Genomic DNA, 15,237 nt, shown 5'->3' on the forward strand with positions numbered 1-15,237 from the left:
TGAGAACCACAAGGAAATTAGCACAAAAATAACCCTTAATAAAAAATTTTATGTTGCTCTAAAGCACATGGTCTAAAACCATGCAGGTTTTAGTCCTGTCATACTGGGGTAATTTTAAAAAATATTATAGTATTTTTTGGTTTTAGCAGTGATTTAGCATCTATTTAAACATAATACAGTGATCTTTATTTCAAACAAAGTTGTTTTGGTCTGGTAGAATATTATAAATTATTATACATGGAAACATTAAATTGTAAATTAACATTTTTAAAAATGTACTAGAACATTTCAAACTGGTAGGTAAAAAATCTGCACTTTAAGCTTATGTAGTATTAAAGTTTGTGTCTTTTCAAAAATGGAAAGGCAAAAATGTGCAAGGCTCATGGAATCCAAAGTGTTAGACCTGATTGCTTCCAGAATTTTCTCACTACTCACAAATGATGAAAAGAGATGGGGGAAATGCCAGGTCAGAACAACTTAAGAATGCATATACAAATGCAGCCAGTATAATGAAGAGAAACAAACAAACAAAAACCAATTAGAGTATATACCTGCACTTCATAAAGTTTCATCCTAACCTTAGAAAACTGGAATCTAGTTTTTAGTCATTACATTACAATATTTGCACTTGTCTACTGAAAGGGTTAGTGTTGAATATTTTTGTCACTCATTCACATCATCCTCTGAGCCTTGCTGAGCTGACCAGATAATATAACAAGAAGACAGAAATATTTTAGTTTGATGAACATGTAATGCTGTAGCAGTTTTCTATACTTCTCTACAGTTGGGAAACACAGATACTCTGGTAAAATCCAAAGTAATTTTAAAAGATTGAAGATTAGTTTGATATTAGCAAATCAGAGAATTGTCCATTTCAGTGGCATGAAAAGATGGAGTTGTACCATAACAACTGCAGTTTATACACTTTGTATTATGTAAAACAGAGGAGACTGAGGGATGAAAGGAAATGATATTAAAGCAGCCATGGAAAGCCTGCATCAATATTTTGTTTTTGGAGTATGATTTAAAACAGATATCTGCCTAAGTATTCTATGTCATGATGATGTGTCAAGAATAGTGTTTTTCTGTTTTCCTTTTTTAGGTGCTGAATTATTTGATGCTGAGTTGGAGAAGTGCTTGGTAGGTATTTCATAACCTTGATAACTATAGGTGATATTGTTAGTATGTATTACTTCAAAATACCTTCTGGGAAAAACATACCCAGCTAACAACACACTAAAGCACCAGAGTCCATTTTGCATCATTACATTTGTAGTGGCTAACTGAGTCCAAATTACTCCCTCATTCTGTTAATAAACAAAGCAACAAAGAGAAAAAGAGACATGAGTTAAAAAGTTAAGACTGCAAATAGCCTCAAGTCTGGCAAATGATGGTTAAACTTCTTGTCCTTGTAACTATGGAAACCCCTTAAGGTAAGAGTGGAACACAGGCACTTTGTGGTCTGCAATTTACAAGCTGTTTATTTAATTATGAAGGAATATGAAACTGTTAGGGGCAATGCAATTATCCTACTGTGATAGTGTTTTGCGAGAAAAAATAGGTACAGAGAAATATAAGAAGTTAATTTTTTGGAAAATTACTTGTTTTAGGACTTCTATGGAACTGCAGCACATTGTTTTTTACTGAAATCTGTGATTTTTTTTTTTTCCCCAAAGAGAGTGAGGAGCCAAAATTAGTAATACGACATTTTGCCATAATATCCCTCAGTAGATTCATAGTAATTATGTCCATTCTATGCTTCATGAACAAAACCAATGTCAGGGTGTATTTCAATTAAACCCTAGGTGTTACCAAAGTGCAGTGCAGCCAGAATAGCAAGCACATTATTACCAGCTCTATCACTGCTGGGCAATGAACAGGTCACAGGTGCTCTTGCACACAGCATTTGTACACCTTTAAATATTACAAGTGGGAGAATGTTTCAATCCAATTTAGGAGGCAGCTAGTGAAATAAAATTAAGAGTGAAACTATGTGGTGACTCAGGGGGACTATAACAACTACTTACAAGTATTTTCCTGGATCTGAACAACAAACTTTGACCTGAGAGTTCTGTTATTGGGAATTGCACGAATGTAGTGACCCCAGGGCCCTTTGCACACAATAGGAGTTTTTGGTGTCAATGCATCATTCATTGGATTGCTGTAATTAGATGTCAAACATAAACACACCCCCACAAGGCCTCTGGGAAAAAGACAGGTCGTATTATTCTCGTTTACAGCTGAAGAAAAGGAGGCAATAATGGATTAAATCATTTGCCAAAATTTAGCATGTGTATATAAGACACTTTGCAAACATGAGCTTCCCACACCACGCTGGCCAGATGCAATACAGGCATTATTATCAAGTATCTGCAGCATGTTGTTGACACTATGGATGGTAAATCTGAAGAAATACTTTGGGAGTTTGAAACTGAAATTTATAATGCTATTCCTACTTGAAACTCATTGGATGTCTCTTCTACCCAGAGAACAAAGCACAGACATCAGTCTGGATCACTTGAGACACAGTCCAATCCTTCCAACAATGATAATGATAAAATTACTACAATGACAAAAAGCTGAAAGCAAATTCCTTCCATAGGATTGTATAACTGGCAAAATATGACATTCATTGTAATTTGGGGCCACCCAACTAAGAAGATGTAAAGCCCTTGAAAAGTATCAACAGTGCACCTTCAGGGACCTAGTCTCAGTAGCTGAAGAAGGAAAGGGAAGACTGATGGATTTAACTCCATTCAGCAGCACTCTCCATGCCCAGCCATCCAGCCAGGTTTTTACCCAGTGAAGTGCTCACCTGTCCACACCACAGGACAGTTTCTCCAGGAAAATGCTGCAGAAGACTGTGCCAAAGGCTTTACTATATCCCAGGGAGGAATTCCAGCCCTTCCAACATCCACCAGGTGGGTCACCTTGTCCCAGAAGGAGATCAGGTTAGTGCAGCAAGACCTGCCTTTCCTAAACCCATCCTGGCTGGGCCTGATGCCCTGTACGTGCTGTGCAATGGCTCTCAAGGTAATCTGCTCAAGGGTGACCTACCCTGGCATGAGGTCAGACTGATACACTCTACAAACCTCATTTTCATTAGCTATATTCTCTCAAGTGCCAATTCTTCTCTAACAACATATATTTCTGACCTGGTAAAGGACTCATGTTGTTTCCATGTGTTACAGTACTGTTGAAAGATAATGTTTCAAAAACAGTTTCATGCTAAAGCAATTAATTACTGGAGTTTGAATTTCTAGATTCCAAGAATTAGTTCATTAACCTCCAAATATCTTTGTATTAAGCATAATCATAGGGTCACACATGCACGTATAAAATGACATTTGGATTTTACCTTAACAGGGAAAGAGCATCCTTCCCCTTTATCTAGATTATCTTAGTCAGGCACTGGAAGCAAAAATAGACACAACTAGGTCCAGTTTTATAACTGTGTCAACCACTTTAACATGGCAAAATAAAATAATTATGTATTTTTATTTTACCCAGCTTTAATTTTATTCAAATGTTAAATTAATTCTGGAGCAACTTGATATTGGAGCATTATGTTTCTATATGTGCTGAAATACAACACTAGCAAAATCCCATATCATCTATCCTAAAGTGTTTTCTTGAGGTATCTAAGACACAGTGCTATATTGATATGTTTTTTTCAGAATATATCATCTGATTTAAGAATTGATAATATAGACCTGCCTAGCAAGTTATGATTAACAAATAGAGCTTTGAATGCAGCTTGGTGGAAACCCAAGGCTTCAAAGGAATTAGTGAGAAAATATGGCAAATTATATGAGTTATTTTCTTTCTGTCCAGAGAACCTGTAAATCCAAAAATCATAAATTAAAAAGATAGAATAGATGTTATCTCTCTGGAACTTTATACTACAGGAAGTCTTATAGAGAAAAATAATAGATTACTTTTCACGTAGACATGGTTTTAAAATTGAGCAAAAGAGCCTTATTTAATGGAATATCTTCTCTATGTAGGCTTCTTATAGCCTGCTTGTCAAAATCACTGGTGAAATTTAAAATATTATTGCACAATGTGAAATTCATATCAGATTCAGGAAAGGTAGCTTATAATACTTTAGCAGATGATAATTTTCACTGCATATCTGCTTCAAGTTACCAACAGGCTCTAATGCCCAGTATCAGCAGTGCTGCCTCCTTGTTCAGCTGTTCAGACTCTTAAATGCTGATACAGTATTCTATGTTCATGAGCTCACCACACACCTGCATTTTAAACTAGTTCCATGAGAGGAAATCATAGGTAAAAATTTACTCCTACAGAAAGCAAAGGGAGTTTTACATTTGGTTTCAGTGGAGTCAGGACTCCATGCCATATATCAATCAGAATTTGCTATATAGTGCATATTGCAGATTATTGCTGATGTAAGCACTAGGGCTTTGATGACATTATTTTAGGATAGTTTTCAGGGAGATGGAAATGTAATTTTCCTTTAATTAAAACTGTCACAGAACATAAAAGGAAAAAAATAGTAACTGAGACAGCTAAAAAAGACTTCCTATATATTAAAGTCAGCTATAAAAAAATCCAGTAATATAATATTTTAAAATATCAATATATTAATGCAGCTGATTTAAAGCATCTGTCATACCTTATGGTAACAAATAGCTTCCAGAGAAGGAGAACTTTACTGACAAAGACCCAAGTACTGAATTTAGGATACTTCATTATGTACATTGAAAGATACAGAGTTACTATAAGCAACTCATGATCTGGTAAATAGTTAAAGATAATAAAACACAACATAGCCAGTGAAACTTTCATCCAAACTCACACATTTCTATGTGCACAGCTATACCTAATACACCTAAAGATACCTCAACATTATTTTTAAAAAGCCACTTATTTTTTTTCTATCAAGAAAATACTTTCTGAAATTTTGCATTCTGTTTATCTAGCCTGAGCACATCAAAAATACTGCTGAAGGAGAAAAGTGCTAATGTGTCTAGTTCTCTTTTACTCAGAATTATTTTCTGGATTCTTGTATATGTTTCCTACTCCAGAAAGATGCATGAGGACAAGGACATGAAATATTTCCAAGGTGTCATTAGCAGGCACCCATGTAAGCACTTATAGTAGACATGGATAATGCAGTCCTCCTGTGAAGTATCTGAAGATTTTGGCAACATCAGGCACTCTCTCACCAGAGTATTTCACACCAGTTCCTTGTGGTTGGGAGCTACTAAAAGCAATGGTAAATATAAGTGCTAATTTGCATTTAGATATCGATACACAGCACGCATATCCCATACTCTGTGATGCCTTACACAGTTAACTGTACAATGGATTTTGCTATCTGCCTATAGGCAAATACAATTCTTTGCTTATTTCTAGATGTATCCACTTGTGCAAGAATGCCTAATGGCAGCTATTACCAAGTAATTGTCTGTCATTGTCTGCTTTTGATCTGCAAAAATGGCTTTAAAACTTGGGTTCAAGCATCTTCAGAAAAGCACCTTAATTTCTTTATTCATATTGCTGTTCATATGCTCAGTACTTAAGAAAGCTCAGAAAATGACAAAATGTAATCACAGAAACTAGAACCAGCAAAGACTACAGGGAGTTCTGTCTCACATTCTTCACATAGAAGCAAAGAGATTTCCTTCACTAGACCTGATTTCTGAACTGGGATCTAAAGCTCAGAAGGATTTCATGGAAGACATGACAGATGCTGTGTATCAGAGATAAGGAGCATGCACAGATTTAAGAATTTCCTTGAACACTGGAGCCATAGATCTAAATCTAAACTATGACTAGTTAGGAAGGGATGATGGAAAAAAAATTATATAGGGAAAAGAAAGTGATATACATAACACTTTCCTGTGGCTGCTCTTTATAATTTTTTTCCTTTCCAGTAGAGTGAAGGCAACATTTTTCTCTGTAATTCTAGGAAATTGTCTGAACTTAGTCCAATTTCCCAGATGGGATAAACTGAGTTGTTTCATTCAAGTAATGACACTAGATAATTTTTATTCCAGTTGAAGTTTGTGATCCTTGGTACCCTCTAAACTAGACTTATTCTTGAAAAATAAGCTATCTTGGGAGACCGTAGAGAAGCCTTTCAATACCAAAAGGGGGTGTACAAGAAAGCTGGAGAGGGGCTTTTTACAAGGGCATGCAGTAATAGAACATGAGAAAATGGCTTTAAAATGAAAGAAGGCAGATGTAGATCAGATATTAGGAAGAAAATCTCTACAGGTTGCCCAGAGAAGCTGTGGATGCCCCATCCCTGGAGTTGTACAAGGCCAGACTGGATGGGGCTTTGAGTGACCTGGTCTAGTACATGTCTCTGCCCAAGGCAGAGGGGGTTGGACTGGATGATCTTTAAGGTCCCATCCAACCCAAACCATTCTATAATTTCATGGGTTTATGAATATCAGGAGTTCAGTCAACTGCTATGAAATGGAGCTTTTATAAAATAGGCTTAGAATGGTAAAGCCAAAGATAACAGTTTAACTATGAAATAAATAATTCTAATTGCTGAATGCTGATAGAACAGTAACCATACCTTAAGAGTGGACCTAGTTTTAGTTCTCTAGAAATAAACTTTCCTTTTTCTGAATAACGTGTTATTTCCTTTCTTTTTCTCTTTTTTCTTCCTCAGTGCAATAAATTATAGGCTTGCAATGGAAATTATGACATAAAAACAGTACACATAATCCACACCAAGAAAAGAGAGGTTCTTATCTCCTCCTTTACAATGTTGTCTGGTGCACATAGAATTTAAAAGGTTTTACGTTGACTAATAGATGGCATAACTTAGAGTTATATATTGACTTTTCTCTAGGTTTTTCCCTGTGAGTTTTAAATCCTTCACTTAAAAACATCCATCCATCCATCTATCTATCTATCTATCTATCTATCTATCTATCTATCTATCTATCTATCTATCTAATCTATCTCAGTTACCTTATTCCCCACTGAAATCTAAGTATTTTTGGAGAGACTTATAGCAGGTTTTTTTTATAGTTTACCATGTTATATCAAGAAATACTGAAGGCTGCTGTCTTCAACTGAAATCAAAGGCAAAATTTAGAAATGTGGGCTATATATCTATGCTCAAATTTGACATAAAACAATTAGGGTAAACTTCCCTAGTGTTTTGTAAAATACATATTTGGAGAAGGATTCGACTCCAAGTGGAGTGGATTTCTCATTCACCTCTATCATGTTAAAGAACAGTTATTTCTGTCAGAACAGCACTAGAGCACTGCTGTAGAATTAGACTGGGAGAACAATCTGCTTTTATGAATTTGACAAAATAGTTTCTTGCAACTTTCCATTTTGTTCAGCAAGTGCAATGGATCCTTTTTTGGAGAGACACAAAGCTAGGTACTCTAGGGGTACCTAAACTACATCCTTTAGCAAACAGTAAGCTAAGCACACTGAAAACCTTCCCATCAGTAGCTGCAAAAGCTTGTGCCAGTGTCTTTTCCCTGGCATTTGTCCTGAGTGAGACAGGGTGTGAGAGATTACTTGGGAAACAGCCATGAATTATCTTACATCTTCCTCAGAGAGCAACCAGCATTTGGTGGGATCTATTAACATTCCGTATCTGCTGTCCAGATTGCTCTGAGCAACATTTCTTACTTAAAACAGGCAACAAATTAACATTCAGTGGCAAATACCAGGATTTAAAGTCCACTCTATAGGTAACCACAAGAAGGGAGCAAAGCTTTATTAAAATCTTTTCATAATTCTTTACAGCTGTTTAAAGAGGGAACATTTTCTGCAGCTCCACAAAGCAGCCCAGCAAGACTTCAGTATACCAAAGTCAGCAAAATAACTTAATAGTTTCTCCTAAATGTATAAAAGTAGCATAGTAAGGCACCTTTCAATTTAATTAAGGGTCTTCTAAGAACTGACAAAATTCATTTCTCCTTCTTAAAGAATACTAAATTCTTCTTTTAAAATTTAATTTGCCTGCAGTCTGGTGTCCAAGTTGTCAGCAATTTCTTTTTTCCTTAAGTGGAATAAAAATTGCTAAGTAAGTTCAAAATTACACAGCAGAAAAAGAAATGAAATTTTTTTTTCTTTTAATGATTTGGGGTGCTTTTCTTCTCACCAGGATCCCTCACATTTATACTAAATACAGCTTCATTTCTCAAAATGAAATTTAACAAGCCGTACTTAAGAGTGAGAAATGCACTTACTAGGCCATATTCAATTGCTCTTTGATGTTATTCTTTATCTCCCAATTTTTACTAAAAGGCAAAGTAAGAACATACTAGGAAATGAGAGGAATAATTTTATTAGTCTTTGCATAACAATATGAGCAGACAATGAAAAACAGCCAACAGTATACCTGGAAGTTGGAACAGAGCTACTGCTGTCTTCATGAAATTCTGATTTTCAGACTGCTGATTCAAGGATTTTGAACTGGGCTTTGCTTCACCTTCCTTGCAGACTGCAAGGAATAATGACCAATTCCATTTTCAATCCAATGATCCTTGGCCATGCCACTCTGCCTATTATATAGTGGCACAATCATCAAAAGCATGAATGAAATCCAAAGATCCATACTTCGTACTACAAGTAAAATGACCTGACTTTTTATGCTCCTGAGAAAAAGGACCTCCTTTATGCTCCTTTTTTTCCAAACTCATGCTGAATTTTGCTATTTTTGGAATGTTCTCTCAATGGGAAGTTTCAATATCAGTTCAGTGCATAGCAATCACTTCATTCAACACCAAATTAGTTATGGATGCTGAGCCAGTGCTCTATGTCATGAAGAATGCCTGTAGAAAGTCCTGACTGTGCTATAATAGTGGTTACTGTCAAAAATAAAATTCACAGGCCAGAACCACAGCTTGTATAAATCAGTGCAGCTTCACTGGCACAGGCTCTGTCTCACTGCATCCATTTAAATAGTTTCTCAAACTCCTGATCCAACATTTTTATCCAAGTGCTGGCTCACGTAACCGCGAGCCAAAGTCCATACACTCAAGAAAAGCAACAACAACAAAGGATGCCATCTCTCTTTGTTCACTGTTAATGAGCAAGAATGAAGATTAGTTTTTAATATTTGTATATTAATTAGTTAATGATAGTCTTATGGAAATTATATTTTATGTAGTATTTCTCAAAATTTTCTCACATAATCAACAGCAGAGTCATAAAGTTCCTCTACAACTATTTGTGTCTCTGTCCTTTACAACGACAATTGGATTTCTGTCATGAGGAATAAACAAGGGGACGTTCCTAGTAGATGTGGATGATGGTTATGAGGAATTCAGTGTTTGATAGGCATGAGAATCTTTCTCCTGGAATGAAGAAATTAAAAGGTTTCGATTATAAGTGTTTAAATTTAAATTCCATTTTCACTCCTCTTCTGATGAATTATGCCTTGCCAAATCCAGGCCAAAATTAACAAACTAATTCAGAATCAAAAGTCCCAAGCTCAAGCTTTATTTTTTAGTGCAAAAAATGTTGTTTTCACAAAAATATTAAATTCACCTTAAATATACTTTCATCACCTGGTACTAAGCAATCAGCTATTTTGTACTGCAGAAACTAAACTAATCACTTTATCTCCCCTATTTACCCAGTCACCTCACTCAAGGATAGCTCCTGTGCCAATGACCAATGAAGTGATTAAGAGGACTTCAGAAGACAGGTTGGAATGTTTCTATGATATTGCTGTTACCAACTTGTCCCTTCAGGCAAATGTCATACCCCTTAACAGTATCACATTCTCTTATGCAATATGCAGAAATATCACCTTTCTGCTTAAAGTTACTGATTTATCTTAAACCTGAGTTAACAACTGGAGAAGGCAACAGTCTTCCATTATTTTGGATGCTTCATCTTAGTGAGGCCCCACAGCACTTCAGTTGAGTTAGAAGAAAAATGTATAAAACTATCAGAACTGGATTAGAAAAAAAGTACCCATAATCTTTGATACTGATTCCTTTCTTACTCACAAGTGTGAGCTACTATTTTTATTTACTTAAAGCAGCCGGCTGCAGAATCCAGAAAAGGGAAAAAGGCTTTGCCAAGAGAATGAACTTCAAAAATTGTTCTGTAGTTTGAGACCTGTAGTTTATTGTCCAAAATGCATTTAAAAGTGTAGTGTGGGTCTACTTTACAGTATCACTCAAAATGTTGGTATAGGAAAAATAAATATTCATACTCACTACATAGGGTAAAACTCTAGGTTTGCTGGAAATGAAAGTAGTGTTTGTTCACACAGGTCAGTCTTTCAGGGATTTTTCCCCCCCTATACTTCCTTGCCTACATGTAGTATCAGCTACCTGATGTATCTGAAAGATCAGTCTTCACAAGTTAATCTTAAACCTGTTATAGAAAAACAGAATTAAAACTTGGCTTTTGTAAGCAGAGTAGGGATTTTTTTACCCTGCCCTTTGTTCATTCACAGTAAAGCTGAGTGGTGTATGTGACATTTGCCATTAGCTGCAACTCTTAGTTGAAGAAAACTATGTCCTGTGACACAGCTAATGGGGTAATTCCTGTATTACATGCAGCAGAACTTTTGTGCTGCAGTACTGAGGATTACAAATTTACACCCTGCTGCTAAAAGATGCTGTTGGGGTCATTACTCAGTCTGAGCTAAAGCTGATTTGATCTTGAAACTCAGCAGAGTAGCTTCCTGACTCAAGATCATAGAGTTATAGAGTCTTTCTCAATAAAGGGTCAGATTAAAAAAAAATAATAATAAAAAGAAATCACAGGGGGGGAAAAAAATCAAGAAGCTCATTTCAGCTAATTACTACCACCATATCTAGCTCATTAGTGCCACTGACTCATGTGGTGTGAAAAACCAACTGAAAAGGTTGCACACCAGCAAACTAAACATGAAAAATACTCTTTTGTAATTATAAATTAAATAGAATAATTGATTTATGGTCAATTATTCTTCTGACCATCTGATATAACTTAAGTGGTAAATAGGCAAATAATGCAAAAAACATAGGATTTGTGAGAAAAAAAAATTAGAAAACATATCTTCTAAATAAGCTGCTTACTTTTAATTTTTTAAAATATTTTTTACTTCATCTCCTCCCCTCATCCAAAATTATTGCCAACAGAACTTACTGAACAATAGCCTGTTATGCAATACTATGAAATGTACACAGTGGTTTTGATGATAATAAACTATTCAAAAGCCTGGAAATACTTTTTTTCAGAGCCTGGGGATAAAAATCTAAAGAATTTAATTTCTACAGACTTTACAAGAGCGTTTTATCCATCCTACAAGATAACCCCTGACCACTATCTAAAGAAAATAATTTTAGTTAGGTTCTGGAGAGGAAATACTGGCCCCAGTAAAATAATTAGAAAAACACTTTCTTCCCACAAGAGGTTCATTACACTCCATATGTTTTAAGAAGAAAAGAAAAGCAATCCTGTTCAATTTTTAGATCTCTATTCTTTTCATGCCTGTTAAATGCTACATTGGGTCCCCTCTCACTCATACATATTTTCTTGTGAGTCATTGAGAGATAAGCATGAATACATAGAGATTTAAAGGACAGTAGCCAGCAAACTTCATGATAATCAAATCTTTAATTCCTAAAGTAGGAGTATCTGCCTAATTTTGAGGATCTGAGACAGACCTACTCTCTGCAGCTTGTTTTTGCATTGTCCATAGTAATTTTCCTGGAGTTTCAAAAGCCTTCTTCTGTTGGCTTCAGTTGAGTAATATAGAGATCATCAATTTCTAAGCTAGAAACAGAACCATGTTGTGATGGGCTCTACCCCTAATTTAGGGTCATCCACCCCTTTTACTAGTGCGTTCACTCCAGATGGAAATAAGAAAAAATGATGGAGAGAAGAAAATACAGAAATATAATATGCAGTGGATGTTTATGCAGAGGATCTGAAATCATTACCAGCGCTTTGAGACAGTCCTGAGAGACTAGGATTCAACAACCTGAATATTGTGCCATGCAAATGAAACTGAATTGCTTCTGGGGAGAGGTAATGAAATGGGAAGATGAGTGTCTTCGTTACCATTTTCTATTTCATAGAATAATCATGCCTTAAAGCTGCTGAGAGCAGTTCCTCAGATACTTGTTTGTGGCATGGCGTTCCAGACAAATTATGACATTTACAAGTGCTGTTTCACCCTGCCAAGGATGTTAGCCCAGCTGACTGTCTATTCTGTTGTTAGCTGAGAGATGACTATATAAACATTCCAAAACATATATATTTCACAGAGACACATACTTAAAAAGAGATAAGGACTGGAATTACGATCTCAAAAGAGGAAATTAACTCACTTGCCTACTGACTCACCCTAGCCTAGCCTTGTTTGAGGACAGTCACGTGACCCATTAATTTGAAATCTAATTATGCTCTACTATTAAGCGCAAATGCAGGGAACTGCATGTACCCAAGGAGACATTTCAAAGAGCTTTCCTCTGTGGAATGTCTGCAATACCTATTTTTAAATCAGGACCCAAGATTTTGCCTTCACTGAAATGAAGCTAATCTCTGCACAGTGAACCAAAAGAGCATTCCCTTAATTAGTGGTGTCTATGTTGGGCCAGATACAAACATGAGAGAATTACATTCCAGTCCCCAGAATTGCTCAAAATCTCCTTTCAAATGTATCTTGTTGAACTGGAAAATATATATTCTTATGTGACTAAAAACTCACTTTAAAAAATTTTCAAAAAGCTGATAGCTTAGTGTTTTGATTACATTAAATTTTCCATTCTAGTTTATCATTTGGACTTAACAGCACAGGGAAACAAGTCTATCAACACAGGAACAGATCAATGTAGTCTGTATAAAATTCACCCCAACTTTTCTAATATGGATTCACATGGGAAATTTTCCTTTGTTGAAGACCTGTTTCTTTTAAAAAAAAACAGTTCTCATGGAGCAGTTGGTACCCTTATATCTTTATAAAACAGTACAGGTACTAGGTTAGGTGCTTCATTTGAAAACACATCCAGCAGCAAAACAGAGATGTAAACAGCTCACTGCAGCTGGGATTCAGCATGCACTAAGATGACCTCCTAACACTCTACATCATTAAAGATTTCATCTAAAAATTTGTCACCCATGGTTTTAGTCTTTCTGCAACCTTGAAAATCGAATTACGTTAAACAGAACATTTTAGCCTTATTATCACTGTCAGCATAAACAATTCAATCAAAATTATCACAGCCAATAAAAATCAGCAAAGATCACAGGTTTTAACAATTACCTGATCACTAGAACAGGGAAATCACTGTCAATTTCTAAAACCAGCAGTGGATGGACTGTGCTTTTATAACCCATTAAAGGTATCTTAATTTGTACAGTTATCAGGGCTCCACTATTTCACATTGGTTCTTCAGAAGGGCTTTATCTGAACACAGTGTTCCATACCAGCAGCCCTGCAATCAGCAATAAAATATAATGAACCAGTGTTAACAGCACAGTGTGCTAGGTTTAGCAGCATGTCAGTCAATGGGTTTGTTAGTTTGGCCAGGAAAATTCCAACTTGCCTGTAAATTCAGGTAGATAGAAAATACCTTTTTCACCAAGTCTGAGCTGCAGATGTCATCCCTGGCTCTCACTATATTTTTTCCCCAGACCAATTAAAGACAGCTTGTAATTATTGCTAAAATATTCCTAAGTCCAGCTCCAGACACAGAAGGGAGTCATGGTTATTATGGAAGTAGCTGGGTTTTCAATTCCATAGGCACCCAGAGCCAGTAAAATAAACACTTCCCTTCTGCCACACACGGTTCTCCCGTTACATTGTTAGGTGCTTTCAGCTTCATTGGAAACATCAGGTGCCGGTCATTGCTTAAAGCCAGACGCTGTATGTCATGGCTGTGTGACCTGCTCCCATAGGGCAGTCTCCGCCCGCAGGGAGCAGACATCCATCCATCTCCCGGGATATCTGCGGCTGGCGATCGCCCTGCGCGGCGCCGTGCCTGCGCTGCGGGCAGCAGCCCGTGCTGAGCGCGGCCAGCAGCGCCCGCGGGGCAGGACCGCAGCAGAAAGGAGTGCTGACAGCCCGCACGCTGCATGACGGGCTTCTTTCTGCAGTGAGGGAAGTAAAACGACACTCAGCAGTGATGAAAAGATGTAAAAGAGCAGCCCTGAACTATCGCTTCTTTCAGTGTTGCAGGGACTGGCTCTGTGCCCAAGGCAAAATTACATCTAAACTCACACGCAGCTGAGCAGCTGAGAGGGAAATGGTGGTAGGTGCAGGGACTATCTGAGTTAAGTTCCCCTTTCTAATTGATCCTAAAAGAAGCTGAAGATTCCAACCTCAGGATTCAGCCTAAATGTTATGAATGTCTTTTTTTTTTTTTGCAGTCTTGTGCAGCCAAATATAGTGTTGTGAAGTGATACCAGAGTGTCCCTATAGGACATGTAAAAGTCCTTTTTCAGGAAAGCTGCAGCTCACAGAAACAGTTCCCCAGTGCTGTGATCTCACATCTGCATTCCACTAAAACCAAAGAACCTCTATAAACACTGATGCCCTCCCCAAAAAAGCAGCTGGTCTCTGCTACTCACCAAGATGTATCACCAAGGTAGAGACTTGTCTAGATTTAAATGTTGGGGTTAAGGGTGTTTGTTGGTATTGCAAACACCTCAAGAGGTTTAAACCCACAACTTTACTGAACTGAATGAAAGAGCTGCAAAGCCCTGCAATTCAGACATACATTGATATATTTATCGAGATGAATTTAAAAGAAAACTCAGTTGCACGGAGGTTATTTTATATAACTACCATCTGTCAAGGAATTCTGTATTTTCCACTAGAGCACTTGTATGCCCACTCTCAGGGATGGGAAAAATGGAAGCAAATTATCTCTAGGTTAGGCCAGTAAGGCAGTTCCTTAACTGTCTCCCTGCATATGAAGGGACATATGAGTGAAGCTGCAGATGGGCCAGCTCCAAGACAGACAGCTATTTCATTTTTTAAATGATGAACAAGGGATAACATTGCCAGCCATCTAAAGCCATGTTGTTAGCTGTTCTTTATGCTGAGTTAGGGTCACTGCCTGTGAAATCAGCTTGTCTGAGAATAATCAACATACTGTTCTCAACTACTTCCAGGGGAAACAGAGCTGGTTTTGTTTCCTGTCATTTCAAGTTTAATTTTCTCTTCTTAATCTGAGTTTTAAAGGATCTCACAGAAGTGTCAACTCTGTGTTGCCTGATGAAGGAATTTCATTAGTCTAAGGTGACATTTTAGGTTTTGTTTAAATCATTTCT

At 36.8% G+C, this 15,237-nt stretch overlaps 1 protein-coding gene across 6 annotated transcripts in view; it reads right to left on the minus strand.

Annotated features, from left to right (window-relative positions):
- The window catches only part of LRRC4C (leucine rich repeat containing 4C), a 478,632-nt gene that overhangs the window by 10,852 nt on the left and 452,543 nt on the right, over positions 1 to 15,237 (minus strand). The window lies entirely within an intron of this gene.

This window comes from Oenanthe melanoleuca, chromosome 5 (assembly GCF_029582105.1).
Source record: "Oenanthe melanoleuca isolate GR-GAL-2019-014 chromosome 5, OMel1.0, whole genome shotgun sequence".
In the NCBI taxonomy this organism is placed as follows: domain Eukaryota; kingdom Metazoa; phylum Chordata; class Aves; order Passeriformes; family Muscicapidae; genus Oenanthe; species Oenanthe melanoleuca.